The sequence below is a fragment of the Hordeum vulgare genome, chromosome 1H (assembly GCF_904849725.1).
Source record: "Hordeum vulgare subsp. vulgare chromosome 1H, MorexV3_pseudomolecules_assembly, whole genome shotgun sequence".
NCBI classification, from domain to species: domain Eukaryota; kingdom Viridiplantae; phylum Streptophyta; class Magnoliopsida; order Poales; family Poaceae; genus Hordeum; species Hordeum vulgare.
Genome location: NC_058518.1, coordinates 269,017,226 through 269,032,282, shown reverse-complemented (window position 1 = coordinate 269,032,282; position 15,057 = coordinate 269,017,226).

Sequence of the window (15,057 nt, the reverse complement as noted above, 5' to 3'; positions counted from 1 at the left end):
ACACACGTGCAACTGCAAAATGATTTGGTTGAGCATATGTGGGCTCATGTTGGTAACCAATAGATTTATCTTCTTTTATTCGTTTGCAAAACTATGTGAGACATTTTTATTTTTATTCGGCTTGTAATAACTATGTTATTTTATTCGGTCCAAATTATGTTATTTGATTGAAAGTATGCAAAGTCATGCAAAATAGGACGGCCAGCCGGCCACGCCGGCACACGTTGGACGCGCTACCGATCCATATCTAAAATAGGGCGGGCGCCGGGCGGACGGCCGACTCAAATAGACAAAAAGCGGACGAAATCGCCGTCCGTTTGAGTCGCCCCATTGAAGTTGCTTTTATTGGTCTATAGTCTATGCAAGGCATCTCTAAGGCGGATCGTGAACTGTCATATCTGTATGGATCGCCGAAGCCATCCAACATAGGTATGTAGGATGCCGGCCTTTATGCAGATATTTTCTAAGATGCGGGCCTTTATGCAGGTATAATATGTACTTCAACCAAAGAAATGAAAGCCGAACTCAGTGGCTCAGCCTCTCGCGTGCAGCGTGCAGATGATGGGCCTGGCCCCATGTTTGCACATACAGGAAGAGGATGTGCATAGGAAAGGAACCGTCATTATCTAAAAAATAAAAGGAAAGAAATCATCACATCTAAAAGAGAAAGGAATCATCAGATTCACGATTTTCTTTTGGTCATTTCTACGAATCAGTCGGATTTCTTATTACTTGGTAATAGTTGTTGGATTAAAAAACACCATCAACAATAAATACGATTGCTTCAGCGCACCACACCTGCACCTTGGCAAAAGCTCCACTACAGCTTTCATGGCGCACCGCAGCCGTTCGGCGAAGCTTCAACATAGCACCGATAACATCCGACGAAGCTTTATTGCAACACCGTCGCATTCGTTGAAGTTTCATTGCAGCACCGACGGAGCTCCAACGCAACATCAACGTGGTCGACGAAGCTCCATTACAGCATCGACGGAGCTCAACGCAGCACCGACGCGTCCGACAAAGCTCCACTACAGGTTCGGTGAGGCTTCATTGCAACATCTACTATACTTCTGGCGGCCCGACGTTGCTCCATTGCAACACCCAGCTCCGAGAGAGCCGTCGCTGGTGAGGCGACGGAGTCCTCTTGCTTCCATTGGCGTATCAGCAACGTCCTTGTGCTTCGCCTGCTACAACACAACTTCGCCGCCGGCGAGGCGACAGAGTCCTCGTGCTTCATCTGCTGCAACACAACTCGCCACCGGTGCAACATGGCGTTGTTCGTCCGAAGACGGCTTGCAGCGAGATGGTAGGCGGGGGAGCAACGAGATGTGACAGGGAGGAGGCGAGGCAAGACGAAACTCGAGGGGAATCTTGATGGACATCGCGAGGGTATAAGGTTGGAAAAGACGAGCGCTTGGTGGCCTCGACAGAACACACGTCGCGCGCTGGACGTGATTTATCCATTCAGAAAACCAGTCGGTCAAAAAAAAAGTTTTCCTCAGATCGTTCAGTGTTCCCTGCCCTTTTGCATGTTCCGTTGATTGCTGCTCGTGTCTCCGCCTCCTAATGAACGAGGCGACAACTACGGCATGTACATCTCATCGCGTCCTGTGCTGATCTGCCCTCGCCCGTTCTTCTTCCTCGTTTTCTTTCTAATCCCGATTCCCGAATACTTGATCATTGATGAGGTCAATAGGGAATTGTTGCGGGGCGATCAAATCAATGCGCACACAAACATAGCTAGATTAGATTACAAAGAGAAGGTATTATACTATGCTTCTATGCCCTAACAGATTTTGTCATAATATTATTAGATGAACATATTATAATATCTTAATTAATTTTGGGCTAATTTTAAGAGGTAATTGTTCCTTTCAATTTCAGTATCGCCATGTCAGGTTCGAGTAGAAAGTACTTGTTTGGAAGTGATAGAAATAATGAGGTACTCCCTCCGTTCGTAAATATAATTTTTTTTAAAGTTTTCAATATAAAACTACGTACGGATGTACATAAACATACATTACAATATAGATTCACTTCTTTTGCTTCGTATGTAAGTCCTCTAGTGAAATCTCTAAAAAAATTTATATTTATAAACGGAGGAGTAGAGGATATGAAAGGATCGTTGAGAGGAGCCTTTCTTAAATTTGTAAGAGCGACACGAGCACTTAAAAAAATCCAACATATTAATGAGCATATTAATAAGGGACCGAAAGAACACGAAGCTAGCGATGACCGTATTACCAACACAAATTTATGGAATCACGCGAGAACTAAATTTTTGAGTTTGTCAAAAAAGTAGATTGTTATGGTAATATTTCTATTACATATTGAGTTTTTTTACTCTCTCTGTCTCGGTGCATTAGGCATCTTATGAAAATTAAATAATACCAAAACACTAAGGCACATTACAATAGTACTAGTTGCATGCATATTAATTAGTCTCCATCTATTAATTGAAGGACCAATGCATGGAGTTTATGCGACATACTTTTTGGATTTAAAGATGCCTCCTAATTAATAACACGTTTTTAGTTGAGAAAGAAATAATGTGATTGACTTCCTCTGTGATTCAACTTCTTCTACCCCAATCGGTGTGTGTCTAGATTATAGTGCACCTTCTAAGATGCCTAATTCATCAAGACAGAAGGAGTACTATGCATGTGACTGTAGCATGAGCTGAAAGAAGTTTTTCAAAGTTGAAATAGTTGAAGAACTACCCGAGATCTACAATGTCGCAAGACAGGTTAGGGCTTTTGCACCTTGGAGTGTTAGGAGAAATTTTTGAATGTACTCCCTCCATCCCATAGTATAAAAGCATTTTTGAAAAACAAAGTAATATGTGATATATTATTTGATATGCACACTGATTTGGGATGCACTTATTTGTTTTCTATGATACAAACTATATTTACATATGATGATTACTAATTAGACTTTTATATGAAGGAGCTTGGATTGTAGTTTCACCTCGGCCTCCTGAAATCTCAGGACCGCCCCTGCACCTAAAAGTAGGACTCTGACATCTCCGGCCCATCCAATCCCCCCTCCCGGTCCTATTTTTTTTCCAGTTTGTCCCTTCCTTTTCTTGCTTTGCATCGACACCCTCCACCTCCGCCCCGCTGTACCTCTTTGTCCGCCATAGAGGCATTGTCGGACATCCGCAACCAGCACCGTCGCATCCGCTCGCCTTTACGATGGAGGTGTCCAACCTGGAGCCGTTTGTACCCATGTATACTTTGCTCCCTTGTCGACGACCTCCATGGCAGACACCATGCTCGACAGGTGTTCGGTCAAATGCCATTGAGCTTATTTTTAAATGCTATGTCTTTTTTAGAGCAAGAAAGATGGTGAGCTACTCGACCATAGAGGATGAGTTGTTGTGCGATGCGTGATTGGCCATATCTGCGTGTTTCATAGGCAGGATCAAAGGAAAGGCTTCTCGCAGCAAGTGCATGAAACATTTCATGCATGAAAGCACATTGCGATTTATGAAATGTACGTCATTCAACCACGCAACGTGAGGTCGTTACCGTATCACTCATATGCTATCCACACCAGCGTCACCAAGTTTTGTAACGTGGTTCGTCAGTTCGAGGCAAGGTGGCCATTACATGCGGAAGAGAACGAGGTCGTAAGTTTTGCTTCCTCTTTTTCAACTTGTTGATTGATCCATTCACCCAATGTTGGTTTTGAAAGTGCGTTATATCGACTAGAGGGGGGGGGGGTGAATAGGAGATTTTTACAATTTCATCACTGAGGAAATTCCTTTTGAGGAAATTCCTCACTGATGACTAACTCACAGCGAAAACAGTAAAGGATCAGGAGTGCAAAGTTTCACTACAACAGTTTTTCAGGATGAAGAATATGAAAACAATTTGCACAGTATGCAGGCATGTAGAAAACAGATGAGGATTAACTTGCGTGAAGAATTTGGGGTTGAGGAATTTCAGAGAAAGTCTTCAGCACATTCTTCAAACAGTGACAGTGAAAATCATCAACTCACAATCTGAGGAATATAAAGAGTTGAGGAAATAGAACCCGTTTCACAGTGAAGACAGTGGTTCATGACCCAGTTCCAACTGTTGTGACAGTTGTACATCTGGTTTGGAGCGGCTTGGTATTGAAACGAAAGGACACACAGTCCCGGGTGTAAGTGCATCTAGTGCCCCTTAGTGATTTTGGTGGTTTGAAGACTTATAGGTTAAGTAGCTAATGTGTTCATGAGTGTACACAGGATCTATAAGTCACTGAGGAGTTTGAAATATTTGATGAATATCGACCCCTAAAAATGTATATCTTCGGTTGAAGAAATTGGTCTGAAGCTGAAGAATTGAATCGCAAAGAATCTGTGATGAAATTGATATTCCTCATGAAGATATTGAAATTGAGGAATTCGGTGTGTCCTGAAGAAAATCATTCTGAAGACTTTGAAGCATGAAGATTTACTCTTTCTGTTTTGTTTTCTTCACACTTGAGTAATAGGAACACCGTACTGTTAAAGGGGGTCGAAGTTACACTTTGGAATGAATTTCCTCATGATGCAAGCCTAATCCTACCAAAAGCCTCAAGTGAGGAATACGAGTGACATGAGTACTCTCACAATTGAGGGTTCCGACCGTTTCGATAGCCACGCCACATTATTGGTCTTATCCACACCAACGTCATATTATTTAAGGGAATTAGTGTCAAATCATGTCGGGATGCTCCCAGGCTATAAATAGCCGCCCCCACAACCATTAGCTGGTTGGCTGCTTCGTTAGAAACTGACACTTGTCATAAGAGCAACCCAATTCCTTACAGTCTTTGAGAGTAATTCATCAGTGAGGAAATACCCCAAACACCGAACCACAAACCGAGAACCAAGTGATTGAGCATCACTGAAGAAGTTGTTCCTGTGTGGGACTGAAGCCTTTTACCTTTGAGGACTGTGCATCCTCCAGACAGTTAGGCGTCATGGTCTAGAGCAATCCAACAGTCAATTGTGGATCGCCGAGTGACCAAGTTTGTGAGGGTTTGGAAGTCTGCCCTGAAGACTTACCACGAGTGTTGGGCGAGGACTGTGTGTTCATAGCCCAAGGAGAATACGGTAGGGACTATGTGTCCCGGGACTGTGTGTCTTTTGGTTTCAATACCAAGCCGCTCCAAACCAGATGTACAACTGTCACAACAGTTGGAGCTGGGTCATCAACCACTGTCTTCGCTGTGACACGGGTTCTAATTCCTCAACTCTTTATATTCCTCAGATTATGTGTTGATGATTTCCACTGTCACTGTTTGAAGAATTTGTTGAAGACTTTCTCTCAAATTCCTCAACCCCAAATTCTTCATGCTAGTTAATCCCCATCTGTTTTCTGCGTGCCTGCTTACTATGCAATCTGTTTTCACATTCCTCATACTGAAAATCTGGTGTAGTGAAACTTTGCACTCCTGATCCTTTACTGTTTCCGCTGTAAGTTAGTCATCAGTGAGGAATTTCCTCAAAAGGAATTTCCTCAGTGATGAAATTCTAAAAATCTCCTATTCACCCCCCCTATAGTCGATATAACGCACTTTCAATTGGTATCAGAGCAAGGTACTCCCTTGTTCTATGTGATTTTGGTTTAACCACCTGGAGTTTTAGTTATGTCGACTGCAGGCATGATTAAGGTTACTGCAGCATTTCCTACTTTCGAAGGAAAGAACTTTCCCTTATGGAAGACCAAGATGCAGATGCATCTACAAGCTACTGACAATGATCTCTGGTATATTGTGGAACATGGCGTCCCCATTATCTCTGCTAGTGTCTGTGCTGCTGATGTGAAGAAATTCAAGAAACTTGATTCTCAAGCGAAGAATATCATCTGTGTCCATCTTAGCCCAGGCCAGTTTGGAAGAGTGAGTGCTTTGGGCTTTGCAACACTTATCTGGGAGAGACTGTGCAAAGTAAATGAAGGAGTATCAACCCAGCGTGATTCTCGTGTTTATGTTCTTCGCAATCTCTTCAATTGCTTCAAGAGGCTTGACAATGAAAGCTGCCAAGATACCTTTGATCGCCTCACTGACATATCAAATGAACTGCAAGCACTGGGAGCTCGATACATTACTGATCACGAAGTTGTGAAGAAACTGCTGAGATCTTTGGATTCTTCATTTGATACTTTAGTCCTGATGATTGAAGAAAGACCAGACTACAAGATGCTTGATCCAGCTGATATACTCGAAAGACTCAATACTCATGAACTCCAGCAAGAAGAAAAGAAAGATCTATATGGACCAAGCTATTCTAGACCACGTGCACGGAAGGCTAGAGCAATTTCCTCATCTGAAGAAGAAGACTCGGATGATAGCATTGGTGACCCTGAAGAATTTGGACAGGAGCTTGCAATGCTCGTGAGGAAATTCCACAGGTTTACACGACGTTGCCAGTTCGGTAAATCTTCAAGAAGAGATATGAGGAAATCAAAATCTTCATCTGAGGACTACAAGAAAAGAACCTGCCACAAATGGAATAAATCAGGTCACTACATTGCTGATTGTTCCCGTTGGGAAAGGAATCAGAGAAGAAGAAATACAAGGATGACAGTTCTGATGACTCGAAGAAGAAGAAGAAATCTTCAAAATCCTCATCTTCAAAGCCCTCATCGCACAAGAAGACTAGTTTCAGAAAGACTCGGGCACTTATTGCCAAGGAAATGGATTCCGAGGCAGAATGAGAGGAATGCGATGAAGAGGAGGGTTCTGATGAAGACTCAGAATCCGGACAAGCCAGTCTTGCACTTGCAACCACTTTCGTCAGCAAGTCAATCTTCAACCTTGAAGAAGATGATAACACCATTCACACTGATGACTATGCTGATGACTTCGCTCCAACCTATTGCTTCATGGCAAAAGGTTCAAAGGTACTGAATGATGCTTCCTCCTCTGATTCAAGTGACTGTGAACCTGATGATTATAAAAAACCCAGTTACAGTAAACTTGCTATCATTGCCACTAAACAACAAACTGACCTGGAAAAGGTTCAGAAACTGCTAGATAGAAGTGATGATCTGTTGAATGATGAAATCAATCTTACCCAAATCCTCACTGAAGATGTGAAAAGTCTTCAGTCTAGATTTGATAATCTTCAAGATCGTTATGATACACTCCTCGTTGATCATGAGAAACTTTCCTATGAATTTCTTCAAAGGAAGCTTGATCTAGAGAAGCTGAGGATTTCTCATGATGATCTTCGTATGGAAAATGATTCATTACTAGCTCAACAGATCAGCGCTGCTCAAGCTAAATTTATTCCTCCTTGTCTTAAATGCATTGAACGTGAAACTGCTAACTCTTCACCAGAATCATCAAATGCTTCTATTGCTACAAATTCTTAAAACTGCTCCTGTAGTGTCAAATTCCTCACTTGAGGAAAACACAAATGTCACTGATGAAAATGCAGGGCTGAAGGAATTGTATGTGACAGGCATATACAAAAGTCTCAAAGGACATCAAACCCTTTGTGATGTGCTCAAAAAGGAGATCTTGAATAGGAACCCGAGGAAAGAAGGAATTGCGTTTGAGAGGAAATTGAATGCTCATGGATCTTATTGGAAACCTGAGCAGTATCCCAAAACCTCATGGGTTGCTGCTACTGGGCCTCCTTTTGATCCATCCAATCTAACTGGTTTTTCATGTGAATTATCCTATTCCTGAGATGAGTCATTTGACTCCAACGATAAACTGTTCAAAAATCAAGCTGGTGAAGCATTTGCTCGATATGTTGGAACTAACTACAGGAATGGCCCTCCCGTGAGGAAAATCCGGGTTTCCAAAAGTTGTCTTGAAAATCTTCAGGTGAATGTCCTCATGACACCACCAATGAAGAATTTGAACCCCAGATCAAATTCCTCAGGAGGAACAAAGTCTTCAAGAGGATCAAAATCCTCAACTGGTCAAAACTATGCTCGTACCCGTGCTAATGCTTCTAACATGCAGGGAAACTACAAGGAATATGAATATGAGCATTACTCTTCAAATCATTATGTTCATAAATCCTCAAACCAGTTCTCTGCATATTCATAAGAGTACTTTAACCCCCCTACTGTTAAGAGAAGTGCATTAGTTTCACTGCCATCTTTCTCATATGGTGCTCGCAGGATGATGAATGCTTTACCACCCCTTCAGATGTGGGTGGTGAAGAAATTGAACTAATCACTTCTGCAGGCCAGGTCTCCAGATGAAAATCATCATGTGAAGAATTTGCTGGAGACCTGGGGAAATGCTTGATATGACGCAAGCTAATATTGATGAAATAGAAATATTTCACACGTCCTTATAATTCTGTTATGATGAAATTCCTGTCTGATGAAATTGATACCATATTCTTCAAATCTGAATCATATGAGATGGTAAACTGTACTAATTCATCTGCAGGATGACAAACCCAACAATATTGAGTGGGTTCTTGATAGTGGCTGCGCACATCACATGACTGGTGATAAAAGCTTGCTGATTAATATGCCACTAATTCCATCACCTGTGAAGCAAATCACATATGCTGACAAAGGTCAAAGCAAGGTATTGGGACTTGGCAAAGTGGTTATTTCCAAGGATAGGCATATGGACAAAGTGATGCTTGTTGAATCCCTTGGATTTAACCTCATGTCAGTCTCGATGCTTTGTGATCTTGATATGATTGTTATCTTTGGTAGATATAGATGTGTTGTGATTATGGAATCTGACAAATCCAAAGTCTTCGAAGGTGTTAGAAGAGGGGATTTGTACGTTGTTGATTTCTCTACAGGTCCTCAACCAGCCACTTGCTTACTAGCAAAAACCTTAGAAGGATGGCTGTGGCACCGAAGACTAGGTCATGTACGCATGAGGAATTTGCACACGCCCGCGAAGAAGAAGCATGTCATCGGCATCGAATCAGTCAAATTCCTCAAGGATCATCTCTGCGGTGCATGTGAATTTGGGAAAATGACCAGATCCAAGCATCCCTCGAAGACTATCATGACTACTACTCCGCCATTCAAATTGCTTCATATGGATTATTTGGACCCACTCACTATGCCACACTAACAAATGCAGCATCTTTATATGGCTTCGTCATAGTTGATGATTATTCCAGATATACATGGGTGCATATCATCTTATATAAAACTGAACTGCAGGAAATCTTCAAACGGTTTTCTTCAAGGGCCTCGACGAACTTTGGCATCAAGATCAAACATATCAGGAGTGATAATGGAACAGAGTTCAAAAACACTGGTCTTGGTGATTATCTTGATGAACTTGGTATTACTCACGAATTATCTGCTCCTTATACTCCTCAACAGAACGGTGTCGTCGAAAGGAAGAACAGGACTCTGGTTGAGATGGCAAGAACCATGCTTGAAGAATATCAGACTCCTCGTCGCTTCTGGCCTGAAGCAATCAACACTGCATGCCATATCATCAACAGGGTATATCTTCACAAATTCCTCAAGAAAACCTCATATGAACTCCTCACTGATAAGAAACCCAATGTAAGTTATTTCAAAGTCTTCGGTGCAAAATGTTGGATTAGAGATCCTCACCATAGCTCAAAATTTGCACCTAAGGCACATGAGGGTTTTATGCTCGGTTATGAAAAGGACTCGCACACCTACAGAGTCTTCAACAACTATCACAACAAAGTTGTTGAGACTGTAGATGTGCGGTTCGATGAAACTAATGGCTCGCAAAGAGAGAAATTGCCTTCTGATCCAGATAAGTTGTCTCCTGAGGAGGCAATAAAGCTCAAACCTACTGAAGACATTGTTTCCACTGAGGAAATTGATGAAGAAACCATCCCCATCACTCATGAAAATCAAGAAGGTTCTCCTGAGGAAATTGCTCCAGAACCACTTCCTCAACCCAGACGAAATCCTCAACCAGATCATCCGAGGATTGCTAATGAAGTAGAACTTGACAAAATCCTCAATGACATCAACGCGCCAGGTCCTCTCACTCGCTCAAAAGCTTCACACTTAGTTAACTTTTGTGGGCATTTCTCCTTTGTATCTATCACAGAACCCTCAAAAGTTGCTGAGGCTTTCCTAGAACCGGAGTGGATCCAAGCTATGCAAGACGAACTTCTTCAATTCAAGCTGAATGACGTATGGGAGCTCGTCAAACGACCAGATCCTCGCAAGCACAATATCATCGGAACCAAATGGATTTTCCAAAACAAGCAAGATGAGGATGGTCAAGTGGTGAGGAATAAGGCACGACTTGTAGCCCAAGGCTACACCCAGGTTGAAGGAATAGATTTCGATGAAACTTTTGCACGTGTTGCTAGACTTGAAGCTATTCGAATACTACTTGCTTATGCTAATCATCATGACATCATATTATATCAAATGGATGTGAAAAGTGCATTCCTCAATGGTAAGCTTGAGGAATAAGTATATGTTGGTCAGCCCCCAGGTTTTGAGGATCCAAAGAATCCAGACAAAGTCTTCAGACTCAAAAAGGCGCTCTATGGTCTCAAGCAAGCCCCTCGGGCATGGTATGATACATTGAAGGAATTCCTCATGAAGAAAGGCTTCAAACCTGGTTCACTCGATCCAACACTTTTCACTAAATCCTATGATAATGAGCTATTTGTGTGCTAGATATATGTCGATGACATTATATTTGGCTGTACTAACAAACGATACAGTGATGAATTTGCTTACATGATGAGTGAGGAATATCAGATGTATATGATGGGGGAGCTGAAATTCTTCTTAGGTCTTCAAATTCATCAACAAAACAATGGAATCTTTATATCACAGGAGAAATACCTCAAGGATGTTCTGAGGAAATTCGACATGCATGAATGCAAAGGTGCTAAGACTCCAATGCCTACCAAAGGCCACCTCGGCACTGATCAAAATGGTAAAGAATTCGATCTGCAGGTATATCGCTCTATGATTGGCTCTTTATTGTATCTATGTGCATCTAGGCCAGATATAATGCTTAGTGTTTGCATGTGTGCACGTTTTCAAGAAAAACTGAAGGAATCACACCATAAGGCTGTGAAGCATATTCTTCGATACTTAGCTCACACACCAACACTAGGATTATGGTATCCCAAGGGCTCAAATATTCATCTGGTAGGGTATTTTGATTCTGACTATGCTGGTGACCGTGTGGATCGCAAGTCAACTTCTGGCACATGCCATTTCCTCGGAAGATCACTAGTTTGCTAGTCCTCAAAGAAGAAGAACTGCATATCACTCTCCACTGCCGAAGCTGAGTACATTGCTGCTGGTTCATGCTGTGCTCAATTGCTGTGGATGAAGCAAACCCTCAAGGACTACGACATCAACATAAAGAACGTGCCTCTCTACTGCGACAATGAGAGTGCAATCAAGATCGCATACAACCCAGTACAACACTCGAAGACTAAGCACATCCAGATTCGTCATCATTTTCTTCGGGACCATGTCCTCAAGGGCAATGTCCTCATCGACCATGTGAAGACTGATGATCAATTGGCAGATATCTTCACTAAGCCCTTGGATGAGAAAAGGTTTTGCAAGTTGCGGTGTGAGCTAAATATCTTAGAATCTTCAAATGTTTTGTAAAAACATGCACACATCCTAAAATTTATGCAAAATTGATGACTTAGATGTGCAACACATGATGAATCGATTTTCTTCATCTGATGAAGAATATCACTCTGAATGTGAAGAAATCAACGAAGAAATTGATTCTCAGGCCCCTACGACAATTGTACGCGGCGTTTGTAATCAACATTCTTATATGGTGGATCAGGCCACCGCCCATCATGAAATTCCTCAAGTTGATTTTTTTCAAAGTTCCATTTCCTCAAAATTTGATTTTCTTCAAAACAGTTGTTCTTCATTGTGAAGATTTATCACAAAATCCTCAAGTTAGTCAAATCATCAAAAACACTTGATGACTTTCATTTACCTAGATAGACTCTGATTTCAAGTCCTCAACAGCATTCACTTATAGCTATTTCTTCAAAGTTGATATTTCATCTAAGTGAATGTGATCGGACCCTACTTTCCCTCTATGCTATTCTCATCCAGTCTATTCAATTCTTCATATGCGCTCTACTTGAAACTTTGTTCAAAATCCTCACCGCGTCCTTGTGAGCTGATGATTTTGTAACAAAATCCTCAAATCTTAAAAAATGTTTCTTTAATGCACAGTAACTGAACCCCACTTTCCTCGTTTGGATAACCACAATCTCCACGATCTGCACCACTTTGCTCAGGAGCTACACGTGTCCTGCGGAGACGTAGAGGCAGGGGCTATTTGGTCCGATTTCTTCGCGCCAACAGTAATTGCCTGGCTATAAATATGTCCTTATCCCCCTCGGTAAACACTTCTTCGCTCCATCGCTCTCCTGCTACAGCAAAAGCCCCGAACCCTAGAGCCACCGCTGGAAGTCTCGTCGCCGACGAAGAAGAGCTTCACTGCCTCGACTTTTCCGTCGCCGAAACCATGCCGGAGTCGGACCATCCTCGTCCGCCGCCGTCGTAGACGTCTTGTGCTACCGGGTTAGGGCGCATTGGACACGCACCGAAGAGCTTCTCCCTGCAAATCTTCTCTGTTCTTCGTGCACGCCATCTAGGGTAAATAAAAACCCTATTTTTACAGCAAGTTTGATCTACTATTTTACATCTGAGATGTGAAATCTGTTTTTCCTCAAGAATCCATATGTTTCTTTTCCTCAAACACTGCCTGTCTCCACACTGTTGATGAACTTCACTAAGCATCTAAGACTTTCACGAGATTCCTCAATTGTGCAAATTTCCGGATCTGTACAACTCTGGAACCCAAGAATAGTATGCTTAGGCAAATTCCTCAACCACTGGTCAAATTCCTCAACTGTCAAATTTTTTCATTTTCTTCAAATCTGAGAACGCATATGACCTCTCCACATTCCTCGCAACTATACTCTGTTCACAGGTACACACATTTCAGCCGGTGAATCTCTCGGTTCTCATCACATTAACTCACTTGCAGAGTTTCTTGAAGAAAATCTTCAAATCTCATCAGAATCTTCAAGAATTCAATCTCATCAGCAAAATCCCCAGCTGAAGTGAAAGTGCGTTATATCGACTAGAGGGGGGGGGGGTGAATAGGAGATTTTTAGAATTTCATCACTAAGGAAATTCCTTTTGAGGAAATTCCTCACTGATGACTAACTTACAACGGAAACAGTTAAGGATCAGTTGCGCAATCGTTCACAACAGCAGTATTACAGAGTGAAGATTATGAAAACAGATTGCACAGTAAGCAGGCACGCAGAATACAGATGATGATTAACTCAAGTGAAGAATTTGGGGTTGAGGAAATTCAGAGAAAGTCTTCAGCAAATTCTTCAAACAGTCACAGTGAATGTCATCAACACATAATACAGAGAATGTAAAGAGTTGAGGAATTAGAACCCGATTCTTGGTGAAGACTGTTGTTGATGACCCAGTTCCAACTGCCGTGACAGTTGTACATCTGGTTTGGAGCGGCTTGGTATTGAAACCAAAGGACACCCAGTCCCGGGACACACAGTCCCTACCGTATTCTCCTTGAGCTAAGGACACACAGTACTCGCCCAACACTCATGGTAAGTCTTCAGGGCAGACTTCCAAACCCTCACAAACTCGGTCACCCGGCAATCCACAATTGACTGCTGGATTGCTCTAGACCATGACGCCTAACCGTCTGGAGGATGCACAGTCCTCAAAGGTAAAAGGCTTCAGTCCCACACAGGAACAACTTCTTCAGTGATGCTCAATCACTAGGTTTGGTTTGTGGTTTCGGTGGGTAGTGTATTTCCTCACTGATGATTTACTCTCGTAGGCTCTGAGGAATTGGGGTTGCTCTTATGACAAGTGTCAGTTTCTAGCGGAGCAGCCAACCAGCTAGTGGTTGTGGGGGGGGCTATTTATAGCCTGGGAGCATCCCGACATGATTTGACATTAATGCCCTTAAATAATATGATCGTTGGAGTGGATAAGACCAGTGACTTGGCGTGGCTATCGAAACGGTCGGGACCCTCAACTGTGAGAGTCCTCATGTCACTCATATTCCTCACTTGAGGCTTTTGGTAGGATTTGGGTTGGGTTGAGCACCATGAGGATATTCATTCCATAGCGTTACTTTGACCCCCTTTAACAGTACGGTGTTCCTATTCATCAAATGCGAAGAAAGTAAAACAGAAAACTTAAATCTTCACGCTTCAATTTCTTCAGAATGATTTTCTTCCGGAACCACCGATCTTCTCAATATCAATGTCTTCATGAGGAATATCAATTTCATCGCAAATTCCTCATGATTCATTTCTTCAGCTTCAGACCAATTTCTTCAACTGAAGATATACATTTTTAGGGGTCGATTTTCTTCAAATATCTCAAACTCCTCAATGACTTATAGATCCCGTGTATACTCACAAACATATTAGATACTTAACCTATAAGTCTTCAAACCACCAAAATCACTAAGGGGCACTAGATGCACTTACAATCTCCCCCTTTTTGGTGGTTGATGACAATTAGGTTAAGTCTTCAACAGGGATCAAAAAATATGAAGTGTAAATACTCATTTGAGGAATTTGAAAACAAGATTCACAGAGACTCCCCCTGAAGATGTGCATACCTTGAGGATTCTGCTCTTATAGCAGATGCACATTGATGATTTATATCATGGAGATCTCCCCCTGAATCTTGTAAGTCATGCATACATATAACATATCATATGAAGAAAATGAAGATGCATGATGGCAAATGGTATATGACGAATTCCAGCATGCGTGCATTAAAACTTGAGGAATAAGCATGCGAAGAAAAACATTCAAAAGCGTCAGAGTACCATCGGGCTTAAGTTACAACTCATTTCATAAAAACATCAGAAGAGCCAAGAGTTTGTAACTTAATTATAGTTCATAGGCCCCAAAAATAAATCCCGTTTGAAGACTAACTCTCAAGTTTCTCCCCCTTTGTCATCAAGTGACAAAAAGGGACAAACTGAGGACTAACGCCCATGAAGACTTCATTTCTTGGCGGTTGATGAAGAGCCTTGACGCTTCTTGGGTGTAGTCTTCTTCCTTGG